The sequence below is a fragment of the Oncorhynchus keta genome, chromosome 15, assembly GCF_023373465.1.
Source record: "Oncorhynchus keta strain PuntledgeMale-10-30-2019 chromosome 15, Oket_V2, whole genome shotgun sequence".
NCBI classification, from domain to species: Eukaryota; Metazoa; Chordata; class Actinopteri; order Salmoniformes; family Salmonidae; genus Oncorhynchus; species Oncorhynchus keta.
Window position 1 is genome coordinate 17,726,049 of NC_068435.1, and position 26,472 is coordinate 17,752,520.

Sequence of the window (26,472 nt, forward strand, 5' to 3'; positions counted from 1 at the left end):
CATCCGCAGAGTACGACCCTGCCTCACACAGGAAGCGGCGCAGGTCCTAATCCAGGCACTTGTCATCTCCCGTCTGGATTACTGCAACTCGCTGTTGGCTGGGCTCCCTGCCTGTGCCATTAAACCCCTACAACTCATCCAGAACACCGCAGCCCGTCTGGTGTTCAACCTTCCCAAGTTCTCTCACGTCACCCCGCTCCTCCGCTCTCTCCACTGGCTTCCAGTTGAAGCTCGCATCCACTACAAGACCATGGTGCTTGCCTACGGAGCTGTGAGGGGAACGGCACCTCAGTACCTCCAGGCTCTGATCAGGCCCTACGCCCAAACAAGGGCACTGCGTTCATCCACCTCTGGCCTGCTCGCCTCCCTACCACTGAGAAAGTACAGTTCCCACTCAGCCCAGTCAAAACTGTTCGCTGCTCTGGCCCCCCAATGGTGGAACAAACTCCCCCACGACGCCAGGACAGCGGAGTCAATCACCACCTTCCGGAGACACCTGAAACCCCACCTCTTTAAGGAATACCTAGGATAGGATAAAGTAATCCTTCTCACCCCCCTTAAAAGATTTAGATGCACTATTGTAAAGTGGCTGTTCCACTGGATGTCATAAGGTGAATGCACCAATTTGTAAGTCGCTCTGGATAAGAGCGTCTGCTAAATGACTTAAATGTAAATGTAAAATGTAATAAATAGGCACATAAACATTTTCTGGCTTAGCATTCCAAATAAAATTAAATAGTTTTTAGTTTATATGATCTAAAACTAGTTGTCTGGAGTAGGCAGCGCCATTAGTCAGTAAGTAAACTGTGATAGGATCAAAGAGTTAATCAATGTGATTTTTACATAAATAGACAAGTATTTACTTCTCCATGCTTTCAGAATCTTATTAGAATCTTAAATTGATTGTGGTATGTTCATTTATATTTTTGAGATATGAATACCAAGTATGTCTACTTCACCATCAGCCTATTTATTGGTGAACTACAAAGTAGTGTAAACACTGTGTCATTTAACGATCCAGTACGTAATATGGTACACTAATGTGGTTTTAGTCCAGAGAGGCTAGAACAGTGATCAAGATCTTCAATGAGACTGCGCAGGGATCCTGATTGCGGACTTAAGAGAGAACTATATTCATCGGCATACATTGACACTTTTGTTTTTATCCCCTGGATTTCTAACTCCTTGATGTTCTTGTTGGATCTCATTTTAATAGCTAGCATTTCAATGGCCATAATAAATAGATATGGAGACAACGGACAGCCTTGTTTTACTCCTCTTAAAACCTCAATACTTTCTGAGAAGTAACCATTATTTACTATTTTACACCTGGGGTTGCTGTACATTACTTTAACCCATTGTATAAGAGGTTCACCAAAATGTAAGTAATCTAGGCATTTATATATCAATTCTAGTCGTACTTTATCAAATGTCTTTTCAAGATCTGCTACGAAGACCACGCCTGGTATCTTTGATGTTTCATAATGTTAAATTGTTTCAAATAATTGAAGTATATTATCTCCAATTTATCGTCTATGTAAAAAACTAGTCTGATTAGGATGAACAATATCTGGTAAAACCTTTTTATTCAATGTGCTATGGATTTCGCCAGGATTTTCACATCACAACATTGAAGTGTAAGAGGCCAGCAGGTTTTTAAATGGACTGGATCTTTATACTTACCACCTGGATCCTGTTCCAGTAGTAGTGGAATCAGACCTTCTAGTTGAGTACCCGAAAGTCTACCATTTTTATAGGAGTAATTAAAAAATTCTAAAAATGGATCTTTGAGTACATCAAGAAAGTTCTGTCTACTGGTATATCATCAAGCCCTGGTGTTTTTGCAGACTGAAAATATTTAATTACCTCAAAAAGTTCCTCCTTTGTAAGTTGGTCTTTACACAGGTCTTTCTGTAAATGTGTTAATATGACATGATTTTGTATCATTTACTATGTTACATCTAGTCTATGAGACCAGGCTGGGTAGGGAGCTCCTATCTGTTCCTGCTGAGTGGGCAGAGTACTGGCACAGTCTGGCAGACATGGGTTGTTTCTGTCTTCCATCCAGGCCATTGGTCTATAGTAAAGGTTTGGTAGCATTACTATTAACAATCTATCATGGAAATAGCCTTTGTACCGCAAGTACACCATTTGTTGAGAACTGCTTAGATAAATCAACATTCAAAAGACGCTTTATTATCAGTGTGCAAATAATCGTCATCCACATTCTATTTGTCTTTGTCTTTGTCTTTGTCTTTGTCTCTGTCTCTGTCTCTGTCTCTGTCTTTGTCTTTGTCTTTGTCTCTGTCTCTGTCTTTGCCTCTGTCTCTGTCTCTGTCTCTGTCTCTGTCTCTGTCTCTGTCTTTGTCTTTGTCTCTGTCTTTGCCTCTGTCTCTGTCTCTGTCTCTGTCTCTGTCTGTCTCTGCCTCTGCTTCTGCCCCTGTCTCTGCGTCTATCTCTCTCTATTTTCGTCTTTGTCTTAAAAATCTCTCTATTTGAATTTTCCTAATTCTGTCTGTGAATGTCTCGATCCATTTCCCTCTCCCTCCCCCTCTCTCCCCCTCTCCCCTCTCTCTCTCTTCCTCCCTCACTACCCACCCTCCTACCCTCCCTCCCTCCCTCCCTCCATTCTTCCATGCGCTACCCTCTCCCTCCACCCTCGATCCTCTCTCTCCCCTCCCTTCTCTCTCCCCTCCTTCCCTTCTTCCCCCCTTTACCTCTCTCTACCCTCTGTCCTTCCCCCTCTCTCCCTCCTCCCATCTCTCTCTCCCAACTGTAACAAATCATTCAGCCACCACCAACCGCTTCCTCATCAATAATTCCTGTTCAGGTCTAAAATAGCCTTTTTTCAACCGTATTGGTATTTTTGCTCAATGACCCTTACCTTCTCGGGGTCGATAGAGAAATCAATCTCATTGGAAATAATAGTTTAATGATGGGTTATGTAGCCATTTACAGGGACAGTCCTAATAAAGCATTATTTGATTTTGGTCCAAGGGAAATCACTCCAAATGCCAGCGGGTTGAGGGGGCCATATTACGGAGATGTACCTACACTATTGGTTGAAATCTAGCCTGTGATCTAGCCTGTGGTCCTTCTGTAGCTCAGTTGGTAGAGCATGGCGCTTGTAACGCCAGGGTAGTGGGTTCGATTCCCGGGACCACCCATACGTAGAATGTATGCACACATGACTGTAAGTCGCTTTGGATAAAAGCGTCTGCTAAATGGCATATATTAGCCTGGCTGTAGTCCAATCCAACATACTGCCCAGGGCCTGATTAATGCAGGGCCTGTGGCAGGTAGCCTAGCGGTTAAGAGCATTGGGTCAGTAACTGAACGGTCACTGGTTCGAATCGCTGATTAGGTGAAAAATCTGCCAATGTGCCCTTGAGCAAGGCACTTAACTCTAATTGCTCTGGATAAGAGCGTCTACTAAAATGTAAGCCCCCAAGCCTGTGGGGGACACTTGAGGCAGAGAAAAATGGAAATGTATATATTTGTTATTTTTATACTGCAACCGCCAACCACAGAAGCCTGCTCTCAGTGAGTGTAGATAGCCTGCTGCCGCTCTGCTAATCATCAAATGGGGGAAGGAGAGGAGGTAGGGAGCCCATCTGGGTAACCAGGGGACCCTGTCCTGGTTGGGTAACTGATTCAGGGCCAGCCCTAGCACTTTGGGAGCCCTATGCGAGATTTGGTTGGGGGCCCCCCACCTCGCGGGCAAAACACTTTAGTCTTGAAAGGGTTTTCTGCAATTCTACACATGTTGCTAAGGGGCAGAGATTCATTTTTGTAGTTTTAAAGCTAATTACCTGCAATTCTACATATTTTTCCATGACTTATGCCATGTTAATGATATCTGAGTGAGTGTGACTAACATGCCCTGCGTGCCCGGTCAGTATACAGCTATGATTACTATTCACACATTAAGTTTTGATAGCTGGCTAAATAACTTACAAATCAAAAATATGTTAGCTGACTATGCTAATTGAGTGACTGTCAGTGATTGACATAAGACAAAAACTGCTAATGGACAACAACATTTTGAAATTGCAACTACCGTATCCTACTATTCTAATGAAACAGTAAGTTGAGAACCTAACTGAGTTCCCCAAAAAATAAATGATTTGTTCATCCAGCCCTGACACTGCCTCTTGGTCATTACTGTGCTTACTGACAAAATGTCTCGCCAAAGCCATTTGAGTTTCACTAGAGTAGGCTAAAGGGAGGGGGTGGACTGAATAGGATGAAATATGAACGGTATAATTATTTCAGGATAGTTCTGTACTGTCTGTGCTTTGCTGATTTTCCGAAAGTATTACCTCCCCAAAAAATATATTTTGGTTATAGTTACAGTCGTGAATATTCCCCTCAAGCCGATACCACGACGGCCCTCAAGGAACTACACTGGACTTTATGCAAACTGGAGCACGTATTCTGAGGGCGCAATTATTGCAGCTGGGGATTTTAACAAAGCAAATTTGAGGAAAACGCTACTGAAGTTCTATCAAGACATTGACTGTAGTACTCGCATAGGAAAACACTAGACCACTGCTACTCGCCTTTTCTAAATGCCTACAGGACACTCCCATGCCCTCCCTTCGGCAAATCAGATCACGACTCCATTTTGCTCCTCCCTTCTTATAGGCAGAAACTCAAAAAGGAAGTACCCGTGCTAAGGTCTAATCAATACTGGTCTGACCAATCGGAATCCATGCTTCAAGATTGTTTTGATTATGCGGACTGGGATATGTTCCGGGTAGCCTCCGAGAATAACATTGACGTATACATGGACACGGTGACTGAGTTCATCAGGAAGTGTATAAGGGATGTTGTTCCCATGGTGACTATTAAAACCTACCCAAACCAGAAACCGTGGATAGATTCAGGCAAAACTGAAAGTGCGAACCACGGCATGTAACCATGGCAAGGTGACTGGGAATATGGACGAATACAAACCATTGTTGTTATTCCCGCCATAAGGCAATCAAACAGGCAAAACATCAGCACAGAGACAAAGTGGAGTCGCAATTCAACGACTCAGACACAAGATGTACATATGTGGCAGGGTCTACAGATAATCACGGATTACAAATGGAAAATGAGCCACATCATGACCACCAACATCTTGCTCCCAGACAAACTAAACACCTTCTTCACAAGCTTTGAGGAAAACACTGTGCCACCGACACGGCCCACTTCCAAGGACTGTGGCCTCTCGTTCTTTGTGGCCAACGTCAGTAAGACATGTAAGAGTGTTAAACCCTCTCAAGACTGCCGGCCCAGACGGCATCCCTAGTCTCGTCCTCAGAGCATGCGCAGACCAGGTGGCTGGAGTGTTTACGGACATATTCAATCTCTCCCTATCCCAGTCTGCTGTCCCCACTTGCTTCAAGATGTCCACTATTGTTCCTGTACCCAAGAAAGCAAAGGTAACAGAACTAAATGTCTTTCATTCAGTAGCTCTCACTTCTGTCATCATGAAGTGCTTTGAGAGGCTAGTTAAGGATCACATCACATCACCTCTACCTTACCCGGCACCATAGACATGCCCCAATGGACCAATAGACGATGCAATCGCCATCGCACTGCACACTGCCCTATCCCATCTGGACAAGAGGAATACCTACATCAGAATGCTGGTCATTGACTATAGCTCAGCCTTCAACACCATAGTACCCTCCAAGCTCATCATTAAGCTTTGGGCCCTGGGTCTGAACCCCGCCCTGTGCAACTGGGTTGTGGACTCCCTGATGGGCCGCACACAGGTGGTGAAGGTAGGAAACAACACCTCCACTTCACAGGCAGTGTGCCCCCGGTGATGCGTTGGGCAGACTGCCACCAGAGGGTGGTGCGGTCTTCCCAATGCATCACCGGGGGCACACTGCCTGCCCTCCAGGACACCTACAGCACCCGATGTTACAGGAAGGCCAAAAAGATCATCAAGGACATCAGCCACCTGAGCCACGGCCTGTTCACTAAATTATTATCAGAAGGTGAGGTCAGTACAGGTGCATCAAAGCTGGGACCGAGAGACTGAAAAACAGCTTCTATCTTTAGGCCATCAGACCTTTCAATAGCCAACACTAGCTGGCTACCACTAGCCGGCTACTCAAACCTGCACCTTCGAGGCTTCTGCCCTATATACATAGACATGGAATCACTGGCCACTTTAATAATGTTCACATACTGCTTTACTCATCTCAGATGTATATACTGTATTCTATTCTACTGTATTTAGTCAATGCCACTCTGTCATTGCTCGTCCTAATATTGTTTCATAATTCCATTGTTTTGCTTTTAGATTTGTGTATTGTTGTGAATTGTTAGATACTACTGTACTGTTTGAAAACTGCACATTTTCTTCTCTGCCCCATGGTAAAATGTGTAACATTGCAGGAAGTTAGCTTTAGAGCATCCACATTTCTACAGGCCCACCCACTAACCAATGTCTGGCTATGCCAGTGTGGTGGGGCTGGAGCGCCGAGGGTCAGAAAGCGACATGAGCTTGATATAATGAGAAAGTGTCAACAGCCCATCAGCTACTGTCTGCTAGTGCATCGCCACCTAGCCGCTGGGGAGCTCATGCTGAAGTGATGCCCAATCAAGAGCTCATATTTTTTACGTTATTTGGTACATCGGCACACACTCTTTCAGCTTGACTAGGCCTGTTTGTGCTGCAATGCAATGCAAATGAACTGTAAGTGTGGATTGTAAGGTGGGTCTGTGGGGAGTGATACTGAAGTCTTTATTCAATCCCTTTCAACATTGATAAGGAGGTTAATTCATGGGATGTTGCCTGAGAGACACATTTCAGACATTAAACCCCATTGACAGCTTGATGAAAAAACCTCCACACTAGAATAAGAGTAAATTATACTGTGTTCACAGTGTGTGTTGTGTGTGTTGTGTGTGTGTCTGTACGTGAGTGTGTGTTGTGATAGGAAATAGTCATGACTGTACACTACTGCTCAAAAGTTTTAGAACACATACTCATTCAAGGGTTTTTCTTTATTTTTACTAGTTTCTACATTGTGGAATAATGGTGAAGACATCAAAACTATGAAATAACACATACGGAATCATGTAGTAACCAAAAAAGTGTCAAAATATATTTTATATTTGAGAGTCTTCAAGTAGCTACCCTTTGCCTTGATGACAGCTTTGCACACTCTTGGCATTCTCTCAGCCAGCTTCATGAGGTAGTCAATAGCATTTCAATTAACAGTTGTGCCTTCTTAAAAGTTAATTTGTGGAATTTCTTTCTTCTTAATGTGTTTGAGCCAATCAGTTGTGTTGTGATATGGTAGGGGGATTAACAGAAGATTGCCATATTTGGCAAAAGACCAAGTCCATATTATGACAAGAACAGCTCAAATAAGTAAAGAGAAACGACAGTCCTTGATTTTTAAGACATGAAGGTCAGTCCATATGGAACATTTCAAGAACTTTGAAAGTTTCTTCAAGTGCAGTAGCAAAATCCATAAAGCGCTATGATGAAATTGGCTCTCATGAGGACCGCCACAGGAATGGAAGGAATGCAGAGGATAAGTTCATTAGTTACCAGACTCATAAATTGCAGCCCAAATAAATGCTTCACAGAGTTCAAGTAACAGACACATCTCAACATCCACTGTTCAGAGGAGACTGTGTGAATCGGGCTTTCATGGTCGAATTGCTGCAAAGAAACCACTAACTACTAAAAGACACCAATAAGAAGAAGAGACTTGCTTCGGCCAAGAGACATGAGCAATGGACATTAGACTGGTGGAAATGTGTCCTTTGGTCTGGAGTCCAAATTGGAGATTTTTGATTCCAACCGCCATGTCTTTGTGAGATGCGGTGTGGGTGAACGGTTGATCTCCACATGTGTATTTCCCACCGTAAAGCATGGAGGAGGAGGTGTTATGGGGTGGGGGTGCTTTGCTGGTGACACTGTCTGTGATTTATTTAGAATTCAAGGCAGACTTAACCAGCATGGCTACCACAGCATTCTGCAGCAATAAGCCATCCAAACTGGTTTGCACTTAGTGAGACTATCATTTTCTTTTCAACCGGACAATGACCCAACACACCTCCAGGTTGTGGAAGGGCTATTTGACCAACAAGGAGAGTGATGGAGTGCTGCATCAGATGACATGGCCTCCACAATAAACCAAATTGAGATAGTTTGGAATGAGTCGGGCCGCAGAGTGAAGTGAAAACAGCCAACAAGTGCTCAGCATATGTGGGAACTCCTTCAAGACTGTTGGAAAAGCATTCCAGGTGAAGCTGGTTGAGAGAATGCCAAAAGTGTGCAAAGCTGTCATCAATGCAAAAAGTGGCTATTTGAAGAATCTCAAATCTAAAATATATTTTGATTTGTTTAACATTTTTTTGTTTACTAAATGATTCCATATGTGTTATTTCATAGTTTTGATCTCTTCACTTTTATTCTACAATGTAGAAATAGTTAAAATATAGAAAAACCCTTGAATGAGTAGGTGTTCTAAAATGTTTGACCGGTGGTGTATGTATTGATCAGATTATACAGTCTTTTACAGTCTTTCAGATCTACTTCTTGTCACTGAAGGACTTGATCAGAGGTTAATAAAGGCTAGGTACCTCCTGAATACATGTTAATAAGTATCAGGTCTCTGCACCACGACAGTGTAGGACCAAAACGTACCATAAGGAATGGCCCATAGAGGTTAAATATGCATTCTGGGATCTTAAGCACAGCACATTTCTTAAACATATTGCACGAATTGGATTCGTAACATATTACACGGAATGGATGACATAGTACACAAGTGGATGATGTAGTATACAAAAAACGGGGACCCGTTTTGGTTAATGAGCACCACTTTCAAAACTACTGGCTGAAATCATACAGACGTTCGAGAGGGCTTCTTTAAGTAAGGACCAAGAGATACAGATACAGTTCCACAACATGTGGCCTAAAACCATTCACATGATGAAGTGCTCTGAGACCAACTTTGGTGTATTTCCTTGGTGTTTTGGCAACAAAAAAATGCTAATGGGAAAAAGCAGGAGACTCCTGATAAAAACAGCAACATTATAGACAAAGAACAGCATTGGGGACAAAGGCAGTGACACTTTCTCTGAGAATTCGTGAATGCTTTATTTGAGAATGTTCTTACTTTGTTTTAGCACGATATCAAACAAAACATTCTCAGTGTATTCAAGGCCTGATTCTCTGTTAGGTTTATGTTTGTGTTTGCGTGTGTGTTTGTGAGTGTATGCATGTGCTTGTGCGTATGCGTGTGTATGATGTGTGCGTGTGTGTGTGTGCGTACATGCATGTGTGTGAGTGTTTACGATTCAACTCGTGTGTTTAATTTGCTCCCTCATGTCAACCAATCCCCATTGCTCTGTTAGACTATACAAAAACAGAGCTGTCCCAGCGGCAGCAGCCACATGCCCCTCTCCAAACTATCTGGTGATTTGCATGAGAGAGAGCATAATTAGCATGTATTGCTGGGTAATGAAAAGGGAAAAGGGGAGAGAGATGTGGAAAAGCTTCCCGTTCCCTTCCAACTCCCTTTAATCTGACAGGTTGGGCCATTTCCAGGACCTCCTCTCCACACCCACTGTGTCAGCTCAGCTAGAGGGTGGGGGGGCGGTGAGATAGAGAGGAAGAGAGAGAAAGGGGAGTGGGTGAGAGAGAGTTTGTTATATACCTCAGCCATTTTCCCTAAAATTCTGTCAGAAATGTTTTCTTACCTTTATTTAACTAGGCAAGTCAGTTAAGAACTAATTCTTATTTTCAATGACAGTCTAGGAACAGTGGGTTAACTGCCTGTTGAGGGACAGAACATATTTTGTACCTTGTCAGCTTGGGGATTTGAACTTGCAACCTTTCAGTTACTAGTCCAATGCTCTAACCACTAGGCTACCCTACACTAGTAGTATCATTAACCATTCTCCTTTAGTCATCGGTAGTCCACTGTAGTCAGCTATGGTCAGCTGTAGTCAGCTGTAGTCAGCTATGGTCAGCTGTAGTCAGCTATGGTCAGCTCTGGTCAGCTGTAGTCAGCTATGGTCAGCTGTAGTCAGCTATGGTCAGCTGTAGTCAGCTATGGTCAGCTCTGGTCAGCTGTAGTCAGCTATGGTCAGCTATGGTCAGCTGTAGTCAGCTATGGTCAGCTGTAGTCAGCTATGGTCAGCTCTGGTCAGCTGTGGTCAGCTGTAGTCAGCTGTAGTCAGCTGTGGTCAGCTGTAGTCAGCTATGGTCAGCTATGGTCAGCTGTAGTCAGCTATGGTCAGCTGTAGTCAGCTATGGTCAGCTCTGGTCAGCTGTGGTCAGCTGTAGTCAGCTGTAGTCAGCTGTAGTCAGCTGTGGTCAGCTATGATCGGGCTATGGTCAGCTGTAGTCAGCTGTGGTCAGCTATGGTCAGCTGTAGTCAGCTATGGTCAGCTCTGGTCAGCTATGGTCAGCTGTAGTCAGCTGTAGTCAGCTGTGGTCAGCTGTAGTCAGCTATGGTCAGCTGTAGTCAGCTATGGTCAGCTCTGGTCAGCTATGGTCAGCTGTAGTCAGCTGTAGTCAGCTGTAGTCAGCTATGGTCAGCTGTAGTCAGCTATGGTCAGCTGTGGTCAGCTGTAGTCAGCTGTGGTCAGCTATGATCGGGCTATGGTCAGCTGTAGTCAGCTGTAGTCAGCTATGATCAGCTATGGTCAGCTGTAGTCAGCTATGGTCAGCTGTTGTCAGCTATGGTCAGCTCTGGTCAGCTATGGTCAGCTGTAGTCAGCTATGGTCAGCTGTAGTCAGCTATGGTCAGCTGTGGTCAGCTGTAGTCAGCTGTGGTCAGCTATGATCGGGCTATGGTCAGCTGTAGTCAGCTGTAGTCAGCTATGATCAGCTATGGTCAGCTGTAGTCAGCTATGGTCAGCTGTAGTCAGCTATGGTCAGCTGTAGTCAGCTATGGTCAGCTCTGGTCAGCTATGGTCAGCTGTAGTCAGCTGTAGTCAGCTATGGTCAGCTGTAGTCAGTATAATTTGTGTTTTATTATTATGGCAAGGCTACAAACCACTACTTCTTAATAAAATGTTATTTGTCACATATTTTGTAGACAACAGGTGTAGACTAACAGTGAAATGCGTACTTGCAGGTCCAATTCCAACAATGCAGAGTTAATAAAGATAAGATAAAACATGGAAATAGTGCCACGAGTAATGGAAAATGCACAGTGAATAATGAATACAAATAAAGAGTAAAAATAACATGGCTATATACAGGGAGTACCAGTATCGAGTCGATGTGCAGGGGTACGAGGTAACTGAGGTAGCTACTCACAGTAGGTGTAGGCAACAGGATAGATAATAGACAGGAGCAGCAGCGTATGTGGTGAGTGTTTGGTGGCTGGCCATTCTTAATTCATAATGGAGTGCTTTACTGTGCTATATAAATTATAAGATGTACAAATATGTAACTTTATTGGGGTGAAAGTAAATGAAATCAATTTTTACGTTGTCTTTCATATGGTCATCATTACAATGTCTTACTTCCCCAATCAATTATATTCTAATGAGGAGGAAGTACCTATGGAACCGACCAATAGGTGTCAGTAGATTTCCACCCAACAGGAAACAAGTTTATTTCCTTTTTGTCTTCTCTGATCGCCCCCACTATGTTTGTTTTATTATTTACTATTTATCATGGAAATTGTCAGATTTAAAACACTGCTTTGGTGCAACAATCTGCCTCTATCAGATTACAAGCAAGTCTTTTTTTTATAAGAATTTAACCAAAAAGTAAAAAAGATGATTCCATATAAAGCGAGAGCACACGCCTTTGACATTTATTTGCTCATGTCGCTCCCGACCTCCCCAGAGATATGGGTTTAGTAAAGCTTTATTAAATATTTCAATGATTTATTCAAACAATAACTCTTTTATGTGTAAAGATGTGACTCTTGAAATATCACTGTAGAGTACATGGAAATATTGCAGCAGTAGAAGTGTACCAATAACAATAAAAATAAGTTTTGTAATATGATCAGGAGCCACTTTTGTCAAGGTAATCTATCTCCTTTGGGCCGCAAGGTGTTGGAATCATTTTTGCTTGCTTTGTGGTGGATTTTGGGAGTTCAACTGTACGTCAAATCAATTCAAGAGAAATGCAAGACATTCTTGCAGTTAATATGGGGCCATTGTAAATGTAAAGGGGCATGTTTAATAAATGAATACAAATGGTTTGTAGCCTATACTGTATGTACATTTGATACAGGGAGCACCTCTTTACATTAACAATCTTACATCGAACAATGAACCTCCAGTTTTGAATTATTTCAAACTGGAATGATAGAGAATGTCAGCCTTTGAAAGTCACTCTCACCGAATGGAGTACTTTTGAAATGACAATGTCTTCACATCCACCCAACATAAATTATATCACAGCTTTCTACTAGTAATTACATGTTCCATTAATATCCCTCATATCTTAGGTGAATGTCAACTTGACTCTCACACAAGGTGGCAGTTCCCAGAGTGGTGTGACACCAAAAAAACTCCTGATCTGGTAACCTAACAAGGTAAAACTCCTGATCTGGTAACCTAACAAGGTTAAACTCCTGATCTGGTAACCTAACAAGGTAAAACTTAAACTCAAGGTAAAACTGATCTGGTAACCTAACAAGGTAAAAACAAGGTAAAACTCTGATCTGGTAACCTAACAAGGTAAAACTAAAAACTCTCTGATCTGGTAACCTAACAAGGTTAAAACTCCTGATCTGGTAACCTAACAAGGTAAAACTCCTGATCTGGTAACCTAACAAGGTAAAACTCCTGATCTGGTAAAACTCTGATCTGGTAACAAGGTAAAACTCCTGATCTGGTAACCTAACAAGGTAAAACTCCTGATCTGGTAACCTAACAAGGTAAAACTCCTGATCTGGTAACCTAACAAGGTTAAACTCCTGATCTGGTAACCTAACAAGGTAAAACTCCTGATCTGGTAACCTAACAAGGTTAAACTCCTGATCTGGTAACCTAACAAGGTAAAACTCCTGATCTGGTAACCTAACAAGGTAAAACTCCTGATCTGGTAACCTAACAAGGTAAAACTCCTGATCTGGTAACCTAACAAGGTAAAACTCCTGATCTGGTAACCTAACAAGGTAAAACTCCTGATCTGGTAACCTAACAAGGTAAAACTCCGGACCTTATATGCTATGACGTGAAAAGGTTTAATATGGGCTATGGTGGGACCAGAGTTTTTCTAATCAGGTCACATGGTTTTAAACATTTGAATGAAGGACTAGGGGTATTTCCTATACACTAGAGGAGGCTTGTGGGAGGGGCTATAGGAGGATGGGGTCATCGTAACGGCTGGAATGGAATAGAAACACCAAACACATCAAACACATGGAAACAACGTATTTGACTCCATTCCACTGCATCCATTCCAGCCATTAAAAGTGTCCCGTCCTCCTCCCACCAGCCTCCTCTGACATACACAAAGAAATCAACATTTGGACAATATAACTCAGAGGGCGGAGCTTGCTTCATGCAGGTTGGAATGGTGTAGTCCTGCCCTATGCAACTGTAGGCCTGATACAAATTAAAGCTCCAGAAGTTTGGTGACTACTAAGTCTTTTTTAAACCTCCCATTTTGGGCTGGATGTGTCAATGTATCTATAAGTAGAATTACTGTCTCAATTATCTCAATTATCCACAAAAGTTTGAAAGCATATGTTTTCTTGAAGCTTTGCTGTGCCATTTTCCCTACATTTCCACCCACGTGGGCCAGCCCCTTAGCAATTCAAGTTCTAGCCAATGACCTACAGCTACTCGCATTTGAGTGTTCAGCGTTATCCAATGAGTTTGCAGGGCCCAACAGCTTAGTGGTCACAGCAGAAAGAGAGAGAGCAATGAAGTGGTGCACATATCTGCACTTTTGTGACGTAGTATGCAATTTCCGAGGACTACTTTTGGCTCGTGAGTGCTACTTTCAGAACTACTGGCAAAAAATAATACAAAAGTACTGGATAATCTCTTGAACTCCCAGTCTATGTCAGATATTGTGTTTATTGATGAATTCCAGTTAATTGCAAAAGTCCAGGTAGCCTAGTCGGCCCAAGTTTGAATAGAACCCAACGTTGATCCCATTCAACTTTGATCCCATTCATATTTTCTCACAAAACAAATGGGCTATAAAAACACAATGTTACCGCTTCCTTTACCCTGGCCAGACAGACAGGGCGCATGGTAGGCTAGGCTATGCAGCTGCTGTTATTAGCCTAAAGTTGATCAGACTGAACAATAGTATTGTTTCAATACTTACATGCAATGCAGCATGTAAGATGGCTGATGTTAAGGTGTATAGGCTGCTACATTTTTGCTTGTGTCTGTCAGGAGTGATGTGTTACCAAGCTTGCTAAATAAATACCGGAGGAAAGTGGAGAGGTTGCCTTGAGCTTTTTGCTTTGTGCCCGTTCAGCTCAACCTGTGATTTCCGTGAATCTGATTGGTCAAGACATGCAAAGAGCCTGGAGCAGCACGCCGATGTGAAGGACAGAGAAAGTGCCCATGAGTTGACAAATCATGAGGCAAATCAGTTTAAAAAACAGGACTTTGAACCTGTTTTAAACGCTTTACGTCAAAATGTTTTATCAAACTAAATCAAAGGTGCTGTGGCAAATGCCGCCTTGCCATACGTTTCCCTGCTCTCACAAGTCTCGATATATCAGGGGTGTCAAGCGGGCCGCATTCGGTCTTCCCCGAGGAACCTAAAAAATAGTTCTCCATCCATTGCTTTTGAAATTTCCGATGCCCCCTGACTATCTATTTCAATGACTGTTAGCAAACTGTGCAGAGTGAAGAGAGCATAAATGTACGTCCATTATCATTTCTGAACAGTTTCCATTTGGTTTCAATCATTTAAAATGTCGACTGAGATCGTTGTTTTCATGGACATTTAGTTTTTTTTGTTTTTACTCCAACCACGCGCAGGGCGGATTGAATGGACTCGGATCCAGTCCGCGGACCTTGAGTTTCACACATTTTCAAGCTCAGAGTATTTAGCGTCATACACTCTGCATCACTTCAAAGATGGGTTACTCTCAGTTGCTGTTGAATGAGGTATCACATCGATCTATTTGCCTTCAGTCCACCAATACTGTTGACCAGGGCCTTGCACAAATCTTTGGAGGGGGAGATGCTGAAAGTGAACCTCCCGAGCTACCTAGCCTACTCCTTACAGAAAGGGGGAAATTGGGGAGAGCTATCAGCTGATCAAAGCGAATGTAAATTATGTAACTGTTTGCTATGTTGTAACAATGTAACTAGTCTTTACCTGTGATTAGAGTGCTGCTGCTAATATCTGCTTTGTAGGCCTACTAAAAACAGTCCATTGAACCCTTCACTGTCCCTGACCAGGAGAGACAACATGCAACTCAAAAAGTAGCCAGTTGCCACTACTCATAATATCGCTAGATGTGGTACCTTCTGCTTGTGCAGCACTCGCTTGGGGGCAGAGGAGTGGGGGAGGAGGAATTGTCCAATTGTCCAAAATAAGAAACAAGGTAGTTGTTGATGGACAATTCTTTACTGAACAGGAGCTCAAAATAAAATATATGAATTTAAAAAATGCTACCAATCTGAAAGGGCATGTTTCTCATAGGAGGGCAAATAGGCAGGTGCTCAGGCACCCCCAGAGGCCTATCTGTGTACGTGCCTGCCGTGGACATGTAGCCACTCCCCTGGGTTGTGTATTAGCCCTGGTCTCCAGAGCGCCTTGGTCTCCCTGATGGGATGTCATCAATGCAAAACTGCAAGGCGGACACGTCAGATCTCCCTCAATTAATACACCATTAGATGCCACCGATTCAACACTCACTGCGGTGCTGCTCAAATCTAAGTACTCTCTTCCCCACTCCTCCTCCTTTTCCCCTCTCACTCTCCCTCCCTCTCTCTCTCTCTCTCTCTCTCTCTCTCTCTCTCTCTCTCTCTCTCTCTCTCTCTCTCTCTCTCTCTCTCTCTCTCTTTCTCTCTCTCTCCCCCTCTCTCTCTCTCTCTCTCTCTCTTTCTCTCTCTCTCTCTCTCTCTTCTCCTCAGAACAAATGACAGTCCTCTGCTCCTAGAAGCCCTATGGTTGGACGTTTTATTGCTCTCTCTCTCCTGCTCTCCTGCTCTCTCTCTCCTGCTCTCCTCCTCTCTCGCTGACTCTCCTTCAGTCTCTCAGTCCCTCTCCATCCGCCCGTGAGTTTGTTTGCCTTGGCGAGTACAACAACGGGCTCCGATCAGTGGCTTTCCTATCTTCCTTTTTTACTTCTTTTTGTCTCTCAACGAGTGAGCTGTGCCTGCATTCTCTACCACCTGGAAGAATGCATCTCCAGGACTGGAAGAACTGGCTGGCTGGTCGGTTGGCTTACTGACTGTTTGACTGAAAGACTCTGTGAGTCTTTGGTACTTTGGGGCTGTGGCGTCTAGCACAGAGGCTGAGGGTGAAGGTATACGGGGGAGAGGGGGGTAAAGGCTGTTTCACTGCACCGGCGACGGCAGTAGCAGCACTATTTTCCTTGTGCTCTCACCTCAGTCCTCCCTGCTCTCACTAGCACAGTAACCCACATTAATCAAGCATTGACCGGGACAGCATGGCAGTGTCGGCAGCAGCTGCAGCCTTAACGATCACAGTCTTGTCCTCGCAGGCGAGGCGAACGTCAGACGACTGACTCCTCGGCTTTGTGCACAGTGGGAGGGAATCTCTCTCTCAGGAGGAACAGGAATTAAACGGTAAGCCTACTTCAGCTGACGGGGGATTCAGCCAGATTCCCCCCTGACTTTCCCTTGTATTCCCTTTGTCGGAATTCTATGATAAATCCTTTTAAGGGGATTTATTTTATTTTTGATATATTTCTGTCAGAGTGAAGCATGATGTATCCATAATGCTGATGTGTGTAATCTTGTCATTGTCGGGGTTCTGTTTGCTGGATTTCTATGGTGGCTGCCATTAACATATTCATGGGATTCTTCATTCTGCAATTAAATGGCAATCACTGCTTGACGGGTGAAGCAACCTGTCATGGAGCTTCTGTCATGTCTGTGTGTGTGTGTGTGTGTGTGTGTGTGTGTGTGTGTGTGTGTGTGTGTGTGTGTGTGTGTGTGTGTGTGTGTGTGTGTGTGTGTGTGTGTGTGTGTGTGTGTGTGTGTGTGTGTGTGTGTGTGTGTGTGTGTGTGTGTGTGTGTGTGTGTGTGTGTGTGTGAGAATGATTCAATGTTTTATTTATTTTTAGTTTCGTTGTCATATACACCGGACAGGTGCAGTTAAAAAGATCTGGAGAAAGACAGAGATCTCTGAATTGACAGCTCTCCTTTTATGTCTTTTTCTTCCCTCTGTCATTATCTCTCCATTTTCCATCTTTTTCTGGCACCTCTTTCTTTTTATCTCTCTCTTTCTAGTATCCCCCTAGCTGTCTTTGGGTTCTTTAGGAGGGTTACATTTAATACGTAAAATATGATGCCCAAGAAATATATCAAAGAATAGTCCCTGAGTCGTAATCCAGGTTGTCTGTTCTGTTGTATTGGAATTCTGCCTTCTCTCTGCCTTCTCTCTGCCTTCTCTCCACATTCTTTCTATATTTACTCTGTCTTCTCTCTGTCTGCTCTCTGCCTTCTCTCCACATTCTCTCTATCTTTACTCTGTCTTCTCTCTGTCTTCTGCCTTCTCTCTGTCTTCTGCCTTCTCTCCACATTCTCTCCATCTTTACTCTGTCTTCTCTCTGTCTTCTGTCTTCTCTCTGTCTTCTGCCTTCTCTCTGTCTTCTGCCTTCTCTCCACATTCTCTCCATCTTTACTCTGTCTTCTGCCTTCTCTCCACATTCTCTCCATCTTCTCTCTGTCTTCTGCCTTCTCTCCACATTCTCTCCATCTTTACTCTGTCTTCTGCCTTCTCTCCACATTCTCTCCATCTTCTCTCTGTCTTCTGCCTTCTCTCCACATTCTCTCCATCTTTACTCTGTCTTCTCTCTGTCTTCTGCCTTCTCTCTGCCTTCTCTCTATCTTTACTCTGTCTTCTCTCTGTCTTCACTATGTCCCTGCTGTGCCCTGGTAGAGATGTCGATGGCTGGGAGAGACTATAAGGACACAGTTGGCACTTAAATCGATTAGCAAAAAAATCTTAAACTGACATTAACCCTTAACCCTGACCCTAACCCTTCTCGGTTTTCAAACATTCTGAAATGAAATATGCGTTTGGGCATTAGGCGTGTCGTTATAGCCTTTTCTCCTCTACTTAGCTAGTGAGGCTGCAGCGGAGCAGAGGTGATGCTGAAATCTGCTTCTCCTCTTTTTGCTTTCTGTTTCTCTGTGTTGTCTCACTAGAAAGGCTGTGGTTGGAAGCCATCAACCCTTGTGTGAACACTGCACTGGAGTAGGACAAGTCAGAGAGCAGTATAGGTCTGTGTTAGTAATATAGCTTCTTCAGTGTTAGGTGAATTCTATGAATCAATGTTATGCTTGAGTAGATAGAGCCCACTCAGTTCCCTTGTAGGTTCGCTTTTGGGTTGTTTGAGCAAGATCACCAAAAAGGGTTAATTGAATTAGATGGCCTGTGTGACAGTTTGATGGGGCATCTGTCGCTATCTCAGGTTTTTAATGCTGTCTCTGTGGAAGATGGCTTCTATATTTGCAGTGTTTCTGTGCTTCTGTGTTCAATGGAGCATAGGACTGTATTTGAGTTTGATTAGCTATTGCTGCTCTTAGGTAGAAGAACCTAATGATCAATAGACATGTTTATTTATTTATACAGCACGATTGCCAAATTACTTAATGGGAAAGATCTTTAACGTTTTTAATTTTAAAGCTGCAGATTTCTTTTCACTTTAAATCATTATTTGAGTGATTTTTGTGTGTGTTTGTATGTGTGTTTGTATGGACTGGTCAGAATCACAGGTAAGGTAATATGAAATAGTGTTAATATGGTGTTTTAGTCAGTTAAGTTCACTCTCCCACAACCATGTCCTGTGGTTTAGTTTTACACATAATGGTAAGGATTTTCTTTTCAGAACATACTTAAATATAATATTATTATTTATTCAATCATAAATGTTAAAATTGCCAACTCTTTCTCTCTTTTTTCAACAGAGACAAGAGGTGCATGATCATACTACCATTCTCCAATACAATGTGGCAAACATATAACAATACCATCAAATGCATCCCTTTGATCAAGGAAAAAACATCCACCCAGTAATGATCAGTAACAGTAATGATCCTTGTCAAAAACAGAACATTTTTATTAAATCCATAAAAACATGCTGTGCACTGTCAAATCATAGGAGCAGACATAGACTGAGTGAATTCCATTCACACGGTAAATTGTAAAACACATACACGGACACACACACACACACACACACACACACACACACACACACACACACACACACACACACACACACACACACACACACACACACACACACACACACACACACACACACACACACACACACACACACAGAAAATGAGAGCTCTAATAACAGTCATTGTTCCTGTTCCTGACAGCCTTCAATGCAGGGCCTTCGCTTTTTACTCCCTTTTTTTCAAACCATCTGTATTTTGCCTCCCGCTGCTAATGGATTTTCCCTCTATGACTGTCTTTTGTGCAATATGCGTGTGTGTGTGTTCGTTTGTGTGTGTGTGAGTGTGTGTGTGTGTGTGTGTGTGTGTGTGTGTGTGTGTGTGTGTGTGTGTGTGTGTGTGTGTGTGTGTGTGTGTGTGTGTGTGTGTGTGTGTGTGTGTGTGTGTGTGTGTGTGTGTGTGTGTGTGTGTGTGCGTGAGAGAGAGAGAGAGTGTGTGTGTCTGCGTGAGTGTGTGTGTGCGTTTGTTCACGCACGCGTGTGTGTGTCTGCGTGTGTGTGTGTATCTGTGCTTGTGCATGTGTGTGTGTACTTGCATGTTGTGGGGCTACAGCACAGTTGACTATGAAAGAAGCTGGAAATCGTGATGTTAAAGGTGGGCTTGGAAGGCCATGGTTTCCACAGCAAACCCACTCTCATGTATCCAGTTTATTTACTTATTTGATTATTCATGTGTTTGTTTATCTAACTAGTATTTTCTTTTTGTTTCAGGGTGCTCATTATGCCTGAATTTTCATCAGTAAAAGCGGATAGCCCACAGTAAAATGCAATGGAATGAAGGGAATTCGGAGGAAAGGTCTGATTGGTGCCTGCAGGTAAGCGCTCCACTAACGAGACACCAACTTTCTAGTTCCCCCTTTCTACACACACACACACACACGCGCGCACGCACGCACGCACGCACGCACGCACACACACACACACACACACACACACACACACACACACACACACACACACACACACACACACACACACACACACACACACACACACTGACACATACAGACACGTAAAATGTGCGTGCACATGCATACTCACATCCACACACACATACAAACACACACACCTCTCCCATCTCAGCACCAGTTCACAAATGCACAGTGTCTTCATTTCTGTTTGCAGAACACATCTGACATGGAGGGGCCCACCTGCCCCATCCCCGGGCAGCATGCCATCTTCAATCAATCACTCAACTCATAGAGAACATGACATCACTCAGGCTCACACTACTATTGAGGACCTCTGAGTTCCCCTGCTACTGTCCCCAATGACTCTTCTCTTCCTACCCCCTCCTTCTCTGTGACTCTCTTCGGTGACGGGTATTCTTGGGTGGATAATACGGATCACGTTGTTATTGCTTAAGAATACGCGTAGTTGAGGAGAGTCCTCTCGACACTGACTTGGAGGAGCTAAAGGAGCTAACGTCCCGCTGCATGAGCCAAAGTAGAGCCAGGATGACTGTCTGGTTTCCATATCCAGGACCATTTATTAAACAACTAGAAAGATTAACATAGCCTCATTTCTTTACTGGGCTTTCAGCTCTGCCCAAACCCCGTGGACACTAGCAGCAAAGACAGAGAGAGCGAGAGAGAGAGGTTATTACGCTTTTACAGTTACCTCTCTCAATATGTTTTTTCGCAGTAGGCTATATCATATTGTTGTAATTACTGTAATATGATTTGATTACCCATTCTACTGAATGTTGTGTTTTCTGTTGTGTCGACTCTACCAGTCTGATTACTTAATATTTTCTGCACTTAATTCAGTTAGGCTTCAGGGTGAAACAGGCTCATTTTCACTTTAGGGAGTTGTATTTTGTACTGCTGCCTTGCCTGGTGCAGTAATGGAGATTTACTTTCGTCCTACAAATACGCAACATTTAGCTTGTATACATACAGATTTTGTGGGAACACAGTTTCTGGCCTAAGAAACACCTTTCTGGCCAGAGATGTCAAGATGACCATGTTGCCTGTGAATACCTCATTTAGAGTCAAAGAAAATATATTGGGAGAAGGAGAAACTATGTGAGAGCAACTGAATTTTAACAAAAAATATTTCAATTCTACCTCAGTGCTGTGTATCAATACAATCCTGTAACTCCATCACAGAGAGCTCATTGTTTGTGATCACAGAGTAAATGTCAACAAAATTCAGAGAAACTGTCCTGGCACATGTCATTATTCCACATCCTAGAGCCATGCAGACCCTCCCTCTGATTCTCCAATTCGTTTTCATCCAAAACGCTTTACACATCGAGAAGAGTCATTGCGCTTGAATGATGTGGGGAAATGTCCCTCTCTTAGCTTACACTGGTGGAAATCAATGAGGTCTGCATTACAGTGTTATTGTGGCAGTCAGTTTCTGCTGAATCATGCTGTTGAATTTTTGGCCATTCACCAACTCTTATCAAATTGGCCAAATAATGTATCTTTGGTTGCATTAGATTATATCAAATGAAATAATTGGAAGAATTGAAGTTGCTCTCAAAATGTCCCTATTAATGACATCTCTTGAATCTGCTGTGCATCTAATGTTCCTATCATCTGAGGCTTGACTAAAAAGGGAAGGTCTGCTCTAGCCTCTAATGAATCTATTTGTGCTGGCATAATTGGATCCTACCACTAGGGGAGCCCTGTAGCTGACAGTCAGACAATTAACTCAATGAAGTAGTGTTTTTGTAACTGTTTTATAAGGAGCATTACTTTAGCAGCACTACTTATGAATCTGCACTGTTAGTCAGGCAGTGTGTTTTGCAGTACGAATGGGCTTTTGACGGTATGTTCATTCAGTTTATGACATTTTGAACATCATTTTCTAATCAGACATTTTCGTTAATTGATTAATTGATTGTATCTTTTTTTGTGACATGTTGAAAACCCAGACAATCTGTAAAATCTTATGGATCGAAAACAAAATGACAAACAATAAACAAACCATTTGAAATATGTGACAGCTTATGTGATTTTATCATGTTAATCATGTCCATCTTTTTTTTTATCTCTATGACACCAAACAAATTAGAGGATATTTATTCAATCTTAATTGCAATGCCTTTGGAGTGTACGGCTCAATCTGATCCCTGGACACTTCAATGTTTACTCTACAATTATTCCATTCCCCTCTAATTGTCTGACTCTGAATGTCCTCTTCTCTCCTCCAGGAGAATAATGTCCTCTCCACAACTAAGCTCCCCTTAATCAATAGACAATTCCTCTCGATTAGCAAGGCAGGATTCCCTCTGCATTGACCAGGCAAAGATAAAGACTCGGGCTGTATTTTGTGTGTGTTTACACATCAACTATTGGTCGTAGAACCAGAACCCTACTTTGTCAACTGAGATGTGTTGTCATTTTAAAAAGGTTAGTTATGCCTAGCTAGCTTGAACAATACATTGCAAATTGAAGAATCCAGAGACTTTCTAACACACAGGCTTTGATAATGACAGTGTAACACACCACATTTAAATCATACACCAGATAGATCATCCACTCCTCAAAGATATAGACCTGTCTGTCAGAGAAATCCATTTCAGAGGCAATCTGTACTCAGGGTTTTTGGAGATGGCTTGGATTGAGCAGGGAGTGCCACATCCCCCCACTCTTCACTCAGCAGGCCTCTCTTATTCCATCCAAGACACAATTACCCTGCTTTCACATCGCCACGCTGCTTCTCTGCTTCTCTTCAGACCCATTTTGGACAAAGAAAGAAAAGAAAGAAAGGAGAGAGGGAATGAAAACACCTGAAAGTGTTCAAACAATGCAATAATCTCCTGTCTGCCTGTAGTACACTATGGCCTAGCTGGTGGTAATGGTGTGAAAGGTATTTTGCAGTGCATTCAGAAAGTATTCAGACCCCTTGACTTTTTCCACATTCACATTCTCTTACATTACAGCCCTACTCTAAAATAGATTGAATTACTATTTTCCCTCATCAGTCTACACATAAAACCCCATAATAACAAAGCGAAAAACAAGTTTTTAGAATTTTTTGTAAATGTATTAAAAATAAAAAAACAGAAATACTTTATTTACATGAGTATTCAGACCCTTTGCTATGAGACTCGGAAATTGAGATCAGGTGCATCCTTTTTCCGTTGATCATCCTTGAGATGTTTCTACAACTTGATTGGAGTCCCCTGTGGTAAACTAAATTGATTGGACATGATTTGGAAAGGCACACACCTGTCTATATAAGGTCCCACAGTTGACAGTGTATTTCAGAGCAAAAACCAAGCCATGAGGTCGAAGGAATTCACCATAGAGCTCCGAGACAGGATTGTGTCAAGGCACAGATCTGGGGAAGGGCACCAAAACATATCTGCAGCATTGAAAGTCCCCTAGAACACAATGGCCTCCATCATTCTTAAATGGAAGTAGTTTGGAACCACCAAGACTCTTCCTAGAGCTAGCCTCCCGGCCAAACTGAGCAGTCAGGGGAGAAGGGCCTTGGTCAGGGAGGTGATCAAGAACCCGATGGTCACTCTGATAGAGCTTCAGAGTTCCTCTGTGGCGATGGGAGAACCTTCCAGAAGGGCAACCCTCTCTGTAGCAGTCCACCAGTCAGGCCTTTATGGTTGAGTGGCCAGACAGAAGCCACTCCTCAGCCACTTGGATTTTTCCAAATGGCACATAAAGACTGTCAGACCATGAGAAACAAGATTATCTTGTTCAATGAAACCAAGATTGAACTCTTTGGCCTGAATGTCACGCGTCACATCTAGAGGAAACCTTGCACTATCCCTAAGGTGAAGCATGCTGGTGGCAGTATCATGCTGTTTTTCAGTGGCAGGGACTGGGAGACTAGTCAGGATCAAGGGAAAGATGAACGGAGTAAAGTACAGAGAGATCCTTCATGGAAACCTGCTTCAGAGCACTCAGGACAGCAGACTGGGCCGAAGGTTCACCTTCCAACAGGACAACGACCCTAAGCACACAGCCAAGACGATGCAGGAGTGGCTTCGGGACAAGTCTCTGAATGTCCTTGAGTGGCCCAGCCAGAGCCTGGACTTGAACCTGATCAAACATCTCTGGAGAGACCTGAAAATAGCTGTGCAGCGACACTCCCCATCTAACCTGACATGGGTTGAGAGGATCTGCAGAGAACAATGGGAGAAAGTCCCCAAATAACGGTGTGCCAAGATTGTAATGTCATACCCAAGAAGACTAGAGGCTGTAATCGCTGCAAAGGACTGTGTGAAGGGTCTGAATACTTATGTAAATGTTATATTTCTTTTGCTTTTTCATTATGGGGTTTTGTGTGTACATTGATGAGGGGAAAAAACGATTTAATCAATTTTAGAATAAGGCTGTAACGTAACAAAATGTGGAAAAAGTGAAGGGGTCTGAATACTTCCGAATGCACCGTACCCCCAAAATGAACAGATGTCTACCTGAGCTTAATGACTTCTGTTTGTTTGTCTGTTTGTCCTCATCTTCCTCCTACTCAAGGGTGTGTTAACCTGATACCTGATATTCTAGAATTCTAATGCTGTGCTTGCTATCTTTGTGGTGATAGTAGAACATTTCAACAGTAGCACAATGTAATACTCCTGCCTCTTCAACCTAGTTTCTTTCTTCAACAAACTGAAATTGATTGACATCTATATTCTCTATTCTCCAAACTCATTTTTTTTGTGTGCCTGTGTGAATTTAGAGAACCCTCCGAATATGAATGCCTATCAGTGAATTATGAATCAGTGAATGTGCTATGACTGCAGCAACACTCAACCATAGCTTGCCGCCCTTAATTCAAACCTAACTCCGCTCCTCCCCTAAACCGAACCCCAGTCTAAACCCAACCCTAAACTAGAACACACCATCAATCTACATTCTCTCCATTTCCGACTTTCCAAGATTATGACCTGAATTTACACCTAACTCTGATTCTCTCGTAAACCTCAGCCGAAACCTGCTGTAAGCCCCACCACCATCACGCCACACAGTCTCTATTTCCCCCTAAAGATTCCATGTCTGAAAACATTTGCCTCTTTGTTGAAGAGCGCTCTAACAGAAGCTACAATACTGGGCGATGCACGCTGGCTGCAGAGAACCACAGTTAGATGAGCTTCACGCACCACTGCTACCACACTGACAGCTCCGTGCCAGTGGTACTCTGCAGTTCTGTGGCCCCTAAATGAGCTCGTCATCTCTTTCCAACCAGCGGGCGAGGACGCCAGAGATGATCTGCTATAGTATTGGATATCTATCACTACTGTATAGTCTACACAACACAAGCCATGTGCCTGGTTCACACTAAAGGTCTTGGCTGAACCATACTGTGCTGGCTTGGATATTTTATTTTCACATTGTCCATTCCGGTTTCAGCAGCTATGGTGGATATGCAACCAGGCCAGCCCAGTACAGCTCGGGCTTGGCTCAGCTCGGTTTTGGCACAGGAGTGTGAAAAGACTATTGGATTCCTACATAAAATGGATGATCAGTTGGACTGCACTGAGATCACAGGCGGCTGGTGGCACCTTAATTGGGAAGGACAGGCTCATAGTAATGGCTGAAACAGAATAAATGGAATGGAAACAAACATATCAAACACATGGTTTCCATGTGTTCGATAGCATTCCATTCACTCCATTCCAGCCATTACTATGAGCCGTCCTCCCCTCACCAGCCTCCTATGACTGTGATAGTTGGGCTGGTCGGTACATGATCTGGGTTCTGCCACAATCCAAGTTAGGTTGTAAGTGTTTTTCAGATAGCTAAAAAAGCAGTTAAGCTGGGCTGGCGTTGGAATAGTTCCTTTATTCTTCTCAATGTTCCATTTATCCTTTTTTTAATCTCGTAAATACCGAAAATGATTTGGGATGTATTCCAATCTACGGAGCAGAAAAACAAGTAGCACATGATAAGGAATTCAATGGCCATGGCCACCACACTAATGCCACGACAGATCCGCAAACTGAGGTTCAGATCTGGCCACGGGTAAAGCAATGGGGGACCAGAGTACTTAGGCATGCCACCCCCCTCTTTCTCTCTCTTTCGCTCTCTCTCTCCTCTGATTGGTTTGTGTATCAGCCCTGACCTTTTGGAACATAATCATCTCCTGGAGGCTGCACACAGACCCTTGTTTACTCCATCATCTGGTCTCCTCTCTC

General features: G+C 43.2%; 1 long non-coding RNA gene across 1 annotated transcript; it reads left to right on the top strand.

Annotated features, from left to right (window-relative positions):
* Nucleotides 1-16,517: 16,517 nt before the first annotated feature.
* On the top strand, nucleotides 16,518-22,305 carry LOC127907706 (uncharacterized). The gene is made up of 3 exons (XR_008065460.1): nucleotides 16,518-16,734; nucleotides 20,073-20,176; nucleotides 20,487-22,305. It is a non-coding gene; the product is annotated as an uncharacterized LOC127907706 (long non-coding RNA).
* The last annotated feature ends 4,167 nt before the right edge of the window (nucleotides 22,306-26,472 follow it).